Below are 15,639 nucleotides of genomic sequence, written 5' to 3'. Positions count from 1 at the left end.
GCACACTGGAAGGGAGGAGAGGGCAGCAGAGCCATCTCCCTCAGCAGAACTATTGGTTTGTGCCAAGTCACACTAATCATGGAATTTCAGCTTAGCCCTGACAACAGCACTGTGTGCCAGATAGATAGCACTCCTCCAAGCTTGCATTGGGAAAACACATAGCAGTGACAGTCCACCAAAAGTGCTACACCATAGGAAACAGAAACAGAACTTTTTCACCCTGCATCTGTATTTTGCCATTACCTCCACAGCACCTCAGTGTTGCAGCCTTTAGCCTCTGCATCCAATATGACTTCTGCACACAAGGCACCACTGTGCACAGATCCTGAACTAGTGCAGATGAGCTAGGAGAGCTGCTGGCACAGCCCATGGACCTAGCTTATAGCCCAGAAGCAGTCAAGCTAAAAGGGAGACAGCAATGCAGAGCAGCTCAGTCAGAGGAGAGGGCAGTCTGCATTTCCTCTCCAGGCAAGTCTCTTGGCAGGAAGTGAGACTGGCAGAATGAGAGAGCTCAGAGGGTCGTTGTAGTCAGCAGTGCACTCTAGTTAGAGGCCTGTAGCTAGCAACATTCCCCAGGGATTGGTGCTGGGTCCAGTCTTGTTCAACACCTTCATCAGTGACCTGGACAAAGGGACAGAGTGCACCCTCAGCAAGTCTGCTTATGATATGGTCCTGGGTTTAGCCAACTGAATCTGCTGATGTCATGCCAGCTTTAACATTGAAGTTCTCTCTGGAGTAAAGTATCACGGACCTTGTAGTTTGGATTGTAACATGAGAGACTTCCTGTTTCTGGCTGGGCCTTTCTTCTGATTTGGGGAGTTGGTCTTTTCCACTGGGCTGGCTGCAGGCTTGGGGTCATATGTCTGGCTTCTGCTCTGCTTCTGCTGTACTTTTCTGCCAAATAGGCTGAGGTAATTGTACATCATATCATTCCATTAAACTCTCTTTATCTCAACTCACAGGGCTTTTTGTGTGGATGTGCTGCCATTCAGTGAGACCTGAACAGGCTGAGAGTTGGGCAGAAGGGAATGTCATTGAGTTCAACAAGGGCAAGTGTAGGGTCTTGTGCCTGGGGAGGAACACCACCATGCACCAGTACAGATTAGGGGCCAACGTGCTGGAAGACGGCTCTGTGGAGAGCCACCTTGGAGTCCTGGTGTACAACAACTTAACCATGAGCCAGTAGTGTGTCCTTTGGCCAGGAATGCCAATGGTATCCTGGGGTACATTAAAAAGAGTGTGGCCAGGAGGTTGAGGGAGGTTCTCTTCCCCCTCTACTCTGTCTTAGTGAGGCCACATCTGGAGTGCTGTGTCCAGTTCTGGGCTCCCCACTTCAAGAGAGACAAAGAACTACTGGAGAGAGTCCAGCAAATGCTACAAAATGATGTGACTGTTTGAGGCTGTGCTTTAAGAAAGGGACAGTGCTGGGACACTCTGGCTGAATGATTACAAATGATTATGGGACTGAAGCATCTCCTTTGAGGAGGAAAGGCTGAGACACCTGTGCCTTTTTACCCTTGAGAAGACTGAGAGATCTTATCAATCTTTATAAATATCTAAAGGGTGTGTGCAAAGAGATTTGCACTAGACTCTATTCAGTGGTGTCCAGCAACGAGACAAGGGGCAATGGGGCACAAACTACAACACAGGAAGTTCCACCTAAACATAATGAAAAACTTCTTTCCTGTGAGGGTGAAGGAGCACCAGGCTGTCCAGAGAGGTTGTGAAGTTTCCTTCTCTGCAGACTTTCAAGACATGCCTGAACACATTCCTGTGCAACCTGATCTGGGCATACCTGCTCTAGCAGATTCTCAGAGGACCCTTCCATTTTGTGATCCTGTGAGAAGACAGCTACTATAGGGGAGGAAAAAAAGTTTGTGAAGTATAGTTTCATTTTCTTCCAATCTAACAAATAAAAACATAATACTGTCTCAAGTTCTATAAAAGTGACAGGAATATGTTTATGAAAATACCCAGAGAAATAGGAAATTATGTGGAACTTTCCAACAGAAGCAACAGCAACAATGAAAATCCCAACTAGTTAAAGCCTTGATAATTACACCTGGGATCACCCAGGCAGTCTTATTCTGTGCCTTTGGGAATAGGTCTATCTTCCCTTCCTCTTCCCTGTCTTCAGTGTTCCCCTTAGACCTAGCAGATAAAGTTACATGCTGAAAGGAGATTTGGTATGTATAGATACACAGCTGAAACTCTGATACATGCTCTTCCTAAAAGTGTTGCTTTCTTTACATCTTTCAAAGTTCATCAACTTCAACTAACAGTAGAAGCAATGTAGGCCCACTGTTGAATGAGGTGGGTGCCCTGATGACAGAGAATAAAAAGAAGGCAGAGCTACTGAATGCCTTCTATATATCTGTCTATACTGCTAGAGATTGTCCTCAGGAGCCCAGAGCAAGTCAGGATAAAGGAGGGGTTTGCCTTGGTTGATGAGGACTGGGTTAGGGATCAATTAAGCAATCTGGACATCCATAAATCCATGAGTCCTGATGGGATGCAGCTGTGGGTGCTCAGGGAGCTGGCAGAGGTTGCTGCTAGGACACTCTCCATCATCTCTGGTAAGTCATGGGAACAGGAGAGGTGCCTGAGGGCTGGAGAAAAGCAAATGTCGCTCTAGTCTTCAAAAGGAGCAAGGAGGAGGACCCAGGTAACTATAGACTGGTCAGCATCACCTCCATCCCTGGAAAAGTGATGGAGCCACTTATCCTTGGCACTGTCTCTAGGCATATCAAGGTCACTGGGAGCAGTCAACGTGGTTTTACCAGGGGAAATTCATGTTTAACCAACCTAATAGCCTTCCATGAGGACATAACCAGATGGATAGATGATGGCAGAGCAGTGGGTGTGTTTCATCTTGATCTCAGGAAAGCATTTGACATCGTCTCCCACAGCATCCTTGCAGCTAAACTGAGGAAGTGTGGTCTAGGTGACGGGCTAGTGAGGTGGATTGTGAACTGGTTGAAGGAAAGCAGTCAGAGACTAACTGGAGAGCTGTATCTAGTGGAGTCCCTCAGGGATTGGTACCAGGAGTAGTACTATTCAATATATTCATCAACGACCTGGAGGAGGGAACAGAATGCACCGTCAGCAAGTTTGCTGATGACACAACACTGGGAGGAGTAGCTGACACACCTGAAGGCTGCATTGCCATTCAGCAAGACCTGGAGAGGCTGGAGAGTTGGGCAGGGAGAAATTTAATGAAATACAACAAGGACAAGTATAGAATCTTCCATCTGGAAAGAACAACCCCATGTACCAGTATAGGTTGTGGACTGACCTGCTGGAGAGCAGCTCTAGGGAAAGAGAACTGGGGGTCCAATGGCATCCTGGGGTGTATTAGGAGGAGTGTGGCTAGTAAGTTGAGAGAGGATCTCCTCCCCCTCTACTCTGTCCTGGTAAGGCTACATCTGGAATGTTGTGTCCAATTCTGGGCCCCTCAGTTCAAGAAGGACAGGAAACTGCTTGAAAGAGTTCATCACAGAGCCACAAGGATGATGGAGTGGAACATCTCCCTTATGAGGAAAGGCTGAGTGAGCTGAGTCTCTAGCTCAGAGAAGACTGAGGGGTGACCTCATTAATATTTACAGATATGTGAAGGACAGGTGTCAGGAGGATGGAGCCAGGCTCTTCTCAGAGATATCCAGTGATAGGACAAGGAGCAACAGGTGCAAGATGGAGCATAGGTGGGTCAACATGAATATAAAAAAAAACTTTTTTTGCTGTGAGGGTGACAGACACTAGAACAGGCTGCCCAGGGAGGTTGTGGAGTCTCCTTCTATGGGGACATTCAAAACCCAGCCTGTGTGGCCTACTCTAGGTAGGGGGATCCTGCTCTAGGAGGGGCTTGGACTAAATGATCTTTCGAGGTGCCTCCTAACCCCTAAGATTCCGTGATTCTGTGTGAAATGCAGAGTGGATGATTTAGCCCAGAGGATACTGCATTCATAGTAACAAATACAGTTTCTGCAAATCTCTTAGGGTGAAGAATATTTACATCATGTTGCCACAGGAACTTAAAGCAATTATGTGATCGGTGTCATTCCCCTAATAAATACCACATGTGCTGGCCGATTTCAAACAAATTTAACAAGAAAGTCTCCGATAAAATGAGGTCCCTCAAGTTGAATGAAAACAGGCAACTGCCTGCTTAGGGGAAGAAGATCCTGCAAGTGTTCCAGCCAAGAGAAAGCCTGCAAGATTTAAATTAAACATAAGAAAAATCTGTAAGAGGGAGGCCACTTTTAAATACCCAAACTATGAGGAAATAAATCTTCAGGGACGCTGGTGTGTAGGCTAGGCTTTGTTCCTTCAGCTGCTTATGAAATGATGCAGTGTTAGGCTCTTTCCTGGTTTGTTTTCTCAACTTCCAGCCAGTTATGGAAGTCTGTCAGAGAGTTCAGGTAGGCTGTAAGCTTGTCCAGGCTAGAAACAGTGGAAAGCAGAAAGCATCTCCAGGTAGAAATGTAAAGATAACACTTCTACACCTGGAAGATCTTAGGGATCCCCAGGAGCTATGCTGCTGCTGCAGTGCATTTTGTACTGACATCTGGAAGACCTAAAATTGACAGCAAGGACTCCAGAAAAAGTTTTATTTATTGCTCTACCCTGCTGGCTTTGCCACTGTTCCCCAAGGCACTCCCCAAAACCAAACTCTGGTACAGAAAGATAAAGGCCCCCAGGGTTTTTTTTTCTTGCTCCCAGCACTCTTAAAAAGCCCACATTTTGAGAAACTCCTAACTTCTGGTTTACATCTTCTGCCTCCCTGACAGGGCAGTGGCAGGATCAGTGACATCCTGTCATGAATATTGCAGCCATTTAGAGAAATTAACTGCTATAAGCAAGAACTGTCCTTTAATTATGTGGTAGTTGGTGCTCTGTTAGAAGATGATGATGTTGACCTCTAGTGACTAGTCTGAGCATGGTGGTATGATCATAGTGAAATATTTCTATGAACAGCTAGCCAAAATTTCAGTGAAGATGGCCCATGAGAACAGCCACCTGCCTCATGGAGGTGATTACACATTCCTTCCATGGAAGAGAAACCCCTGGATGAAATCAAGACACCCCCCCCATAAAGCTGCTATATAGCCTAAATTATGCCTGCAGAGGGATTTAAATAGAGGATGATTGTACACAGATGCCTTGAGCTGTACAGCGGCTGCAGCCTCAAGAGAGAAAATGCACTTAGACTGAGTGAAAGAACGTATAATCCCAGGAGAAAACCAGAGGGTGAGGAGTCAGTTAGGGCAGGACCTACATTGGAATCAACTAATCAGTTTCTCAAAACACAAAAATGAAGCAAGAGAAGACAGTAATGATTCATTATGAATAAGCAAAACAGCAGAGGAACATCCCAACCCACTGTATTTCTTAGCTGACACTACCCATTAGACACATTTTGCCAGATTATTAGTAATGGAAAATGTTAGACGTTTAAGTACTTCCCTGCAGGGAGCTACACATTTGATTTAAAAACCTCAGCCATCCTACATAATGAAACTGTTTATTCAATTATGTTTGAAAATCATATAGAGTATGTTATGAGGCACATTCATAGAATAAAACCAGAAGACAATAGATGATGCCTTAACTTACCCTGATCTTATCCACAGATTAAAAATAATAAGTGTTTTATTTCCCTTATTCACTTATTCAAAGAAATGAAGAAAAATCTCCAACTCTTCCCAGCAGAGCAACTTAAGGCATATGAAGACATTAACAGATATTCAGAAAAGGTTAAAGAATGAAAATGACTCAAGGATTGGGAAGGAGGATACATTCCAAACCAGTGACACAACCCAAGTGATGTGGTGACTATACTGCCCCATGCAGAGAGAGATGCCAGCAAAAAGGAAACCAGGTATGCATAGCATGCTCGCAGGTAACTTCTCTGACATTGATTTGAAATGGGGAGAATATTAACACAATTCCTAGTCCCTCCAGAACTAACTAATGGTAGCTGTTTCTCACTAGAAAAGGACTTCTCTTGTTTTGAGAAACTTTTTTCATGTAATGCTTCAACTTCTCTAATAGAGCTTAACATCCATCTTAATATCACTGCATACCTCACCTTGTACTGATTGGCATCAAAACCAGGCAAACACCTCGGCAGCAAAAAAGTAAACTGGAGATGCACATTTCCCCCCTCAAATACATAAAATAAGGAATTCACTTAGTGTGTTTTTTTGTTTGGCTCGGTTGTTTTTTCCCCTGCTATTTGGGTAGTGTATTTGCTCTGCATGGAGTGGCTAGTTGGCAACATGAACCGGTACTGCTGTCCCTCCAAGAGTTCCATTCCTGGTTTCCAGGGTTTTTCTTCTCCATACTGCAGTGACTGGAAATCAAGGGTGTGTTTACAGACAGACCTCTGAGAGTTTAAATTATGATTTCTATTTAATTCATTAAGATATTTTTTTAAAGATTTCAAAGAAATTGTCCATACCTGAAATCATGTTGCAGTTCCCATGACGCCGGGCAATAGTCCCGGCAGGGGGAGATGAAGAGCAAAATATGCCTAAAGCTGCATCAAGCGTGAGCAGGGGAGTAATGTTAGAGAAGCAATGCCTTCCTCCCAGGGTCCTTGAAGCATTTAAAAGCAGAAATTAACAAGCATTTAAAAGAAAATATATTTGAAACTAAATAAATTAAAACCAAAATGCTAAGGAGCTTGGTTTAGTTTTCTGGGTATAGCTGATTATGTCTGGACACTTACCCAGTAGCTTAGTTTTTAGGTCTTTAAGAAACATCCATGTATGTTATACATTTGTGTAATTGTTTGTAAATAATTGCATTCCTTTGGTTAACATTCCTCAGCATACATTCTGTCTCTCAACTGGAGATGTTCTCAGGACATGTACCATTAGGGGAGAGAAAGACAAAGATGTTGCTTGGTATTTGGAAATGTGTCATGCACCTAGCTGCACCAGGTGGATTTCTCATGCTTTACTGGCAACCTGATTCAGTATCAGTGTGCAGCTTATGCTAACAAAGCTCTCTGATTTTTCAGCGTAGTATTTTGCCTGGGAAAGAATGATAGTGACTCTTTCCCCACATAACTGTCAGAGACAACACTGGCTTAATAGGTGTAAGACAGCAAAAATACAGCCATTAATTAAATGAATTCTAAGGATGCAAACAGAAATGCTGATACTGAAAGACTCAGATCTACAACAAAGCTTTCTATTCCAAATAGTTGTTTTTCCCAGTACTCTGCCTAGCACAGGTCTTTCAACACGTATCAGAAACAGCTACTAGAAAATTACTGAGTTTGTGTCCCAATCTGTGTGTTTCTTTCTCCATGCTCTACACTTGGGTATGGCTGGAATTTAGGTCACATTTCTACCTATGAACCATCAAAACTGGCATAGCCATCAACATAATTCCAATTGTGCCCCTCCCAGCCTTTCCTCTCGTGCCAGCACAAGCATGAATTCTCCTACATGCAAGGCTGTAATTTTATCAACAGCTGGACTCTAAGGGGGAGGCAGTAACCACTGTGATTTAACATCTCCCTGCCCTCAATACAGAAAGCAAACAAATGTTTACCTAGACACATGGGTGATAATGCCAGTGTCATCTATAAACTGTAGGAGACTCCTTTGGCCTATACAAGTATCATTATGATTAAAACTCACTTAAAAGTTGGCCATTAATGAGAAAATGTGGGGTTCAAATCAACTGGCACACAGGCCTTCCTTAAAGAGAGAAGCTTCTCAAAAATGCAAGAGGGATATTGCAGCTTAAAGGAGTTTAAAGCCCTAATAACCATACTAGATTTCTGCATCATGGCTTCATTATTTTTCCTGTTAAAAAAAACCAACCCAAAACAAAACCCCAAACAGCAGCTTTTTTAAAGAAGAAGAAAAAAAAGCCAAACCACAATTTGTCCTCTGCTCCAGTTCAGTTTCCTTGAGTCTGCAGGGTCCTAGAGCAACTCAAAGAGAAGCAAATGACTGATTAAGCCTGAAGTCTTAAAAGACAGCTTGTCATGCACTATTTGCTACTTCACTGCTGACTCAAGAACATTTAGCTCTCGTGCACATTCCACTTTTCTACCTGCCCACTGCTTCAGCTTCTTACCAACAGTTGCACATTTCCAGCATAAATACCTCTGATATATTAAAAGCAGAAGTATTACTCTCTCAACTATTAATCTTTGAGAACTTAACTTACTGAAAGCCCCCACTTAAACACAATACCTAATGTAACTCTCTATTGTAGCCTACTGCAGAATTTAAGACTCCTTTGTGGAGGCTTTCCTTGTGGTCTTGACGGATCTGTGTAAATCTACAGCAATAGAAAGCAGTCCCTCTTTTATAAGCTGCTAGCCTTATTAAATCCAGAAAACCAGGCAGCTATAGGTAAAAGCAAGAGCCAGGAAATGTAAAGCTTTGTCCCTAAAATTTATCAGCATTTTCTCTTAACCACTGCAGGAAAGAATGTGTTATCAGTTAAGACCATTCAGTAGATTTATTTCTCAAGCTAGCAAAACCACACATGCTTGGCATAAAACCAGATTTAAATCAAATAAGATTCATATGTCCTTGCCTTTGACAATGTTGCTTGTTTCTAGCCATTTTTAAAACAGAAAACTGTTATCCATTTCCTTTTCGTGCATGTGTTAGAATTTATATCCACACAACAGAAAGAAACTAAAATCATTGATTTACAAGCTCCTTTTATCAAGGCATCTCTCACAATAGCAAGAGTTACGTGGAACAGTATGAAATACCCTGAACTGCTACTGGCTTTGGGTGGGAGTCAAGCACATTCACTAAGCAGTCACTCAAAAACTCAGCACCTTACAGAATCAGTCCCTGCACAGCTCTCAAGTTACTTTATCAGTTTGCTGTAAGTAGACAGACTGCCTTGAAAAATTAGCAGTATATCTTTTCTGTCAGATTAAGTAACTGATTCAGGAGTGAAAAGGACTTCCTGTACAACAGTTGGACGAGCTCCTGCCCTAGCTTCTCTTCCCTCTTCAGTTTTCCATCCTCAATACAGGAGCAGCCCTGTTGCTGTGACATGGCCACTTAACTTTTGCCTACCTCACAAAAAGTGATGCCAACTTTAGGTTACCTCTATTACAAAATCACAGTGTGTTAGGCATTGAGGGGGTTGGCTGACACCCCATCAGGCTGTGCAGCCATCCACTGTGACCTGGATAGGCTGGAGAGCTGGGTGCAGGCAAACCTCATGAAGTTTAATAAGGACAAGTGCAGAGTCCTATGTCTGGGGAGGAATAACAACATGCACCAGTACAGGTTAGGGACTGCCCTGCTGGAAAGCAGCTCCTTGGAGAAAGACTTTGGAGTGCTGGTGGACAGCAAGTTCTCAATGGAACAACAATGTACCCTTGTGGCCAAGAGAGCCAATGGTATCCTGGGATGCATCAATAGCTGCGCCCCACAGGTCTAGGGAAGTTCTTCTACCTCTCTGCTCTGCCCTGGTGAGATCACACCTGGAATGCTGTGTCCAGTTTTGGGCTCCCCAGTTCAAGCAAGAGAGAGAACTGCTGGAGAGAATCCAACGGAGCGCCACAAGGATGATTAGGGGACTTGAGCATCTCCCCTATGAAGAGAAACTGAGATCTCTGGGGCTATTCAGTCTTGAGAAGACTGAAAGTGGATCTCATCAATGTGTATAAATAACTGAGGGGTGGGTGTCAAGTGGAGGGGGTCAAGCTCTTTCCAGTGGTGCACAATAATAAGAAAAGGAACAAGAGGTTCAAGCTTGAGCATAGAAGGTTCCACCTCAACATGAGGAGAAACTTTTTTACAGTTAGGGTGACAGAGCACCAGGGACAGGCTGCCCAGAGAGGCTGTGAAGTCTCCTTCTCTGGAGACTTTTGCAACCCACCTGGATGCATTCCTGTGTGGACTACCCTAAATGATCCGGCTTTGGCAGGGGGGTAGGACCCAATGATCTCTTAAGGCCCCTTCCTACCTCTAATATACTGTGATACTGTGACCTTCAGAGATCATCTAGTCCACCTCTTCTGATCCAGGTTGCACAGGCATGCATCCAAGCACATTTTGAAAGTCTTCAGAGGAGACTCCACAGCCTCTGGGCATCCTGTTCCAGTGCTAGTGCTCTGTCACCCTCAAAGTAGAAAAGTTTTTCCTTATGTTCAAGTGAAACCTCCTCTGTTAGTTTGTAATCACTGCCCCTTGTCCTATTATTGGGCACCACTGAAAAGATCCAAGTACCAATCTCACGATCTCCACTCTTTAGATATTTATAAGCATTGATAAGATCCCCTCTCAGTCTTCCCTTTTCCAGGCTAAAGAGCCCCAGTTAGCCTCTCCCCATACAAGAGATGCTCCAATCCCCTAATCATCTACATGGCCCTCCAGAATGAGCTATCCATCACCTCCCCAGGGATGAAGGTGAGGCTGACTGGTCTGTAGTTTCCTGGGTCCTCCTTCTTGTCCATTTTGAAGATTGAAATGATACTGGCTTTCCTGCAGTCCTCAGGCACCTCCTCTGTTCTCCCTGGCCTTTCTGAAATGGAAAATGGCATAGCAATAACCTTAACAGCTCCTCCAGAACTCTTGAGTGCATTCCTTCAGGGCCCACGAATTTGTGGGTGTCTGGCTTGTCTAGATGGTCACTAACCCAGTCCTCCTTGACTAAAGGAGAATCTGCCTTCTGTTTCCTGTCACCAGGTCACCCATCTCATTCAGCAGCAGGCCCATGTTTTACCTGCTATTCCTTTTCCTACTGATGTACTTGAAGAAGCCCTTCTTGTTATTTTTTACATCCTTTGCCAGGCTTAATTTCAAGACAGTCTTAGCTTTCCTTCTTGCAGCCCTACATACTTTGGCAATAGTCCTATATTCCTCCCAAGTGGCCAGTTTCTTTATCCACAAACTGTGAACTCCCTTCTTCCATCTGAGCTTCTCCAGAAGATCTTTTTCTCATCCATGCAGGTCTCTTGCCTCCGTTGTTTAATAACCCAGACTGAAATAAAACAGTGCAGCAGCTGCTGCTGGAGAACCTGAATTGTAGCAGAAAGCTCTCAAAAGAGCACAGAAAACGTTATCACTGCTCCATAATTAGAGCACTAATCTAGATAAAACAAAGACAGCTTGAGGAAGGCTGACAGTGTTAGGGATTTATGAGTCCACTAATGAGACCACAGTCACTAATTACCGTGGGTTACCCATCCTGAAAGCTTGATTAGTTTCTCTCCTACTCCTAAATTTTCAGGCAACCACTGCAACCAAGGTAACTGAGCAGTTATTATCCAATGAGACCAATTTAAGGTATGCTATTTGTGAACTCTTCAAGAGGTTTTTTTAATGTTCCTATTCTTGCACTTTCCACTTCATTAATACTTCACTTGAGATAAACATATTTAGTACATTACCTAGACCTGTTTAATACCAGATCTGAATTCAATAGTATTTATGGGCATATATGTAGCTATATACACATATCACAGCCCAAGCACAAAAGTTCTAATTAATTCTAGTAATGTACTACAAGAAAAAAAAAAAAAGGGAAAAAAGGCAGCCAAGGGTAATTACCTGGCAAACAAATGCAAAACTGCACCCTAAGGAATCATCAACAGGGATGATATTGATGTTTGGCCCCTCCTCCTACTGACTTTGGTACTTGTCAAACTGTACCAAACTCATCCAGCTTGCTAAGCCAGCAGAAAACTAGTACAAGAAGTGGTGTTTTGCCTGGCTTTTGCATCAAATCAGCTTGGCATACGGTCCAGCAAAAGCCAAAACAATGGTGTAGTCAGACCACACGGGCCAGAGGATTGGGATCCCCATTATGCTGGTGCAGAGAGGTTAAACATCTTCAGCTGTAATCAGCAACTTCACTTGAAAGCAAGCAAAGCAAACTCATGTACAATTTTGTGTGACTCTACTACTGAGCAAGGCTGATTTATAATGAGCAGTCAACTCACTATTTACTTGCAGGTCAGCTATGTTTTCAATGAAGAGTAGTGATCTGTGCTCCTCCTTTTCCCCCTACCATCCATACCCTGAGAGATTTTCAAGTTGCACTGCCAGTGAGAGTGCAGTGACTGGCATTCCTACACAACCCCCCATTAGTTTTCATCCTTGCATGCTTTTCAAATACTTACATTAGTTGCCTCACATCTTTCAACAAGATTATTGGTTCTGCAATACATAGATATCAAAGTATAAGAGAGAAGAATGAAGTTTTATTCAGTTTCATAAAGAAGTTTCACAAACAGTAGAAGCAGATTTGTAAATCTAGTTTTTACAAAAGCACCTGCTTAACAGCATGCTGACAAGCACTACAGACTAATACATCACTGTGTTAAGCATCACACTATCATAACTGCCTATTAGCAAGTAATACTTCCAAATAGCCTTACTGGGCTACACATTAATAATGATCTCTCAGATATCTCCCCTGTTACTCTGAGAAATTATTCCTTTCCCCTCTCTCTGCAGGTAAACCAATTTTCATCCTCTCTTCTCCACCTCTCCAAGTGTTAAACACATATGCCTTGCATATCAATACCACCAGTAAGCCTTTTTAGCCAGCTCCTGCTGAGCAGAGGTCACATTGATACAAAACAATAAAAATGGGTTGTCAGTTACTAGAGACTGAACAGAGAGAGGGCAGATACTTGCATAAATGAAGAAACAACATGACAGAGACAGAAGACTTCATTTACTAAGAATGCTATACTGACTTAATGCCCACTCTCTCAAATACCAGTGCAGCCCCAGAGTGCATTGCTACTGCCCCTCTCCATCACCTACATCCTAGAAAAAGAGAACTGAGATAAACTCTTCATGTTATGAATGCTAGGATAACAACTACTTCAGACACCAGAATTCCTCAGACATCACTGTATCCCACAAGCAAACAGGCCTGCAGTATCACTGGTTGCTTCCTCCTCTACAGCCTACATTAGCCTATGCTACCTGTCAGCTTCACTGTTACAGCAAGTGAACTCTCTGGGAAATGCATTACTGTGCTTGCACATTTGAGGGACTAGCCAACCAGTAAGGTCAAATAAAGTACAAAAAACCTGATCTATTCCTGATCTCCAGAAATAGCCCAAGCTGTGTAAAATTCAGGACATAAATAATCCATAGGATGATATTCAGTGCCTTCTGCTGTCAGGATTTGCAGCCATGCAAATTTGTAAAATTATCCAGCTGCTCCTATGTTGTTTATAATCTCAGTATTTACTGAGGTGGGACAGGGAAGAGGGAAAGAGTCACTTATTAGAAGTGATTACAGAATGAACTCTAAGTCACAGTTTGGAAGACAGAAAATCAACATACTAAAGAAGATTCTTAGTATGATATAAACCTTCTGGTTAAAGAATAAATTAGAACTAAAGAATAAATTGCCATGAAAACAAAATACATAGATCTGTAGGAGCATGGAACAATAGCTTTAAGAAGAACCCTCTGCCTTATTTTACTAACACTACCCCCTTGAAATGGGTAAACAAAGTAATTTATTAGTTATTACATTTAATCTCTAAGGAGGAAGGGCCACAATTCCTCCTTGTAAGTCTTAATTTTGACAGAGAAGGAGCTAGCACTTGAATATGTAACATTACTTGCATGTTTAGGTTTTTTATCTTCAGAACATGGAGGCAACCCCAGGTTCCAACAGAAAGCCACCAGTTATTATCTTGCATGTCAAGAGAAATAAGATCTTTGAGCTAACACAACATGCAATACTTGAAGCACATTCATGATTTACTACAATCAGCATTACTTTTAGCAGTTTAGTCACATAAACGGGGAAAAGAATCATCGCCTTCTCGCATCTCAGTAAAATTCTGAGCTGCGTTTGATATTTATCAGCACACAAAAATTTGAAGTGGGAGACATGGAAAAGGTTCTGTAACAATTAAAATGGAAGTTTAGTTCTAAATCAACAGAAGAGGTTCTCTTCTAACCCAGAACATGAGAACTACTTTGATATGAAGCATAGTGCTCCTTCTCACTGCTGTTCATTACTGGCACACTTCCCTGTAAAGATACGGCTGGAATAGCTGGAAGCAGACTTCTGAGCTTTGCATAAAATCCAACCTCTCATATGAAAAATAAAGAACATTTCATAGCATTATAATGAAAAAAAAGTTAATTAAGAAAAAGTTCATGATATGGAAGGCCACAATACAAAGTTCTTAAACACAATACAACACTGGAACAAGTTTAAAACCTTTTTTCCTAGGTGACAACAATGCTTATGATACAAAGTTTGACAGTGGAGTCATATACTGAGTCCGTGAAAATACTCTCCTGTTAAGAAATACTGAATATTAAGGTCATAGCTGAAGTGAATTCAAGAAATTCAGAGTTATATTTGTCTCCACCCTCAATTCTAAGCAATAGCATTGGGTCTCATGGTACAAAATGGATAATAAAGAAAGGCACACTGTGGTTTGAAAACAAGGCTAAAGCTTCTAGCCTTCAGACTTTCTGGCTTGTCTGGGTGGTTTATAAACTCTCAAACATGCAGTGAAAAAATTCAAACTGCTTGAGGGGGTGCAGAGTGAAAAAATAAAGTCTGCAAAAAAATGTAACCCATTTAATCTGTAAAGCAGTATTTATGTTCTTATACCTTTCTTAGGTTCTCATATGCTTGGATGTTACACATTTTAGAAATTATCTTTCTCTGTTATTTCTGTCACTTCACTCTGACAGAACTAGCATAAAGCACACATTTCATTGTTTGCCCACATCAGTTTTGTTGATGATGGAGAGATACATTGCTGAAGTTGAAGTTATTGGCCAAGACAGTTACTTGCTAATTTGAACTTTTCAATACAGCTTTCTAATTTAGAAAAAGCTTTTAAAGAAAATGCTTGCTTAATCTTTTAAAAATTACTAGACTGCAAGCCTTGTGTGTCAAATTCCAGCAAGAAACATTCTGCAGGGTTAAATTATAAAGTCCTAACAGCCCTAATCAATTAATGAAACTCTTGCAACACAAGTGCAAATCAATGTACTCTAATCATGTCTACTGCAACTAGCACTGCCTGTGAGCCATGCCAGCTCCTATAGAACTACTATATAACTCAAAATGCATTCAAAGTTTGGAAGGTCTGTATACAAACACTATGAAAGTCTTCGAGCAGCACTGGTCTGCACAAGAACGCAACTAACAGTTTACACTCAACATTTCTAGGATTACATAAAGAGTTTTAATTTTACCACATTTTGGTAAAATTTGGTTCCCTGAGAAAAGTGCTCTAACTACAAAGACCTTTGGAATTTCATCAGAGAAGTGAATAAAAATCCACCTCTTGCACTGCTACTGCAGAGACATTTACTTCTGTGTTGATCAAACTTGATTTGGGCATTTTAATTCAAAACAATCCTTACAAAAAAGTGGCACTGGAATGGGAGCAAGAGCATCAAAAGTGGTTTGTGTGTGTTATACAAACTGCAATGCATAGTTAGCACACTTGCTGAACACAAAGTCATTAACAGCACAGTTTACCTCATCTGTTTAATCCATAATTGAGATTTGTTTTGAAAACTCTAATGTAATACAAAAAGTTCTCAAGTGTGTTTTAGGAAAGCATGGCCAGAGGCACAGCTTGTTTTTAGTGAACATGATAAACATCATGAATGTTAAGACCTCAAATAGAATAAA

The sequence above is a fragment of the Melanerpes formicivorus genome, unplaced genomic scaffold (assembly GCF_026170545.1).
Source record: "Melanerpes formicivorus ecotype bairdi unplaced genomic scaffold, bMelFor1.0.p_v2 SCAF_7, whole genome shotgun sequence".
Lineage (NCBI taxonomy): Eukaryota > Metazoa > Chordata > Aves > Piciformes > Picidae > Melanerpes > Melanerpes formicivorus.
The sequence above is the reverse complement of the archived record's forward strand: the minus strand, read 5'-3'. Positions refer to the sequence as shown.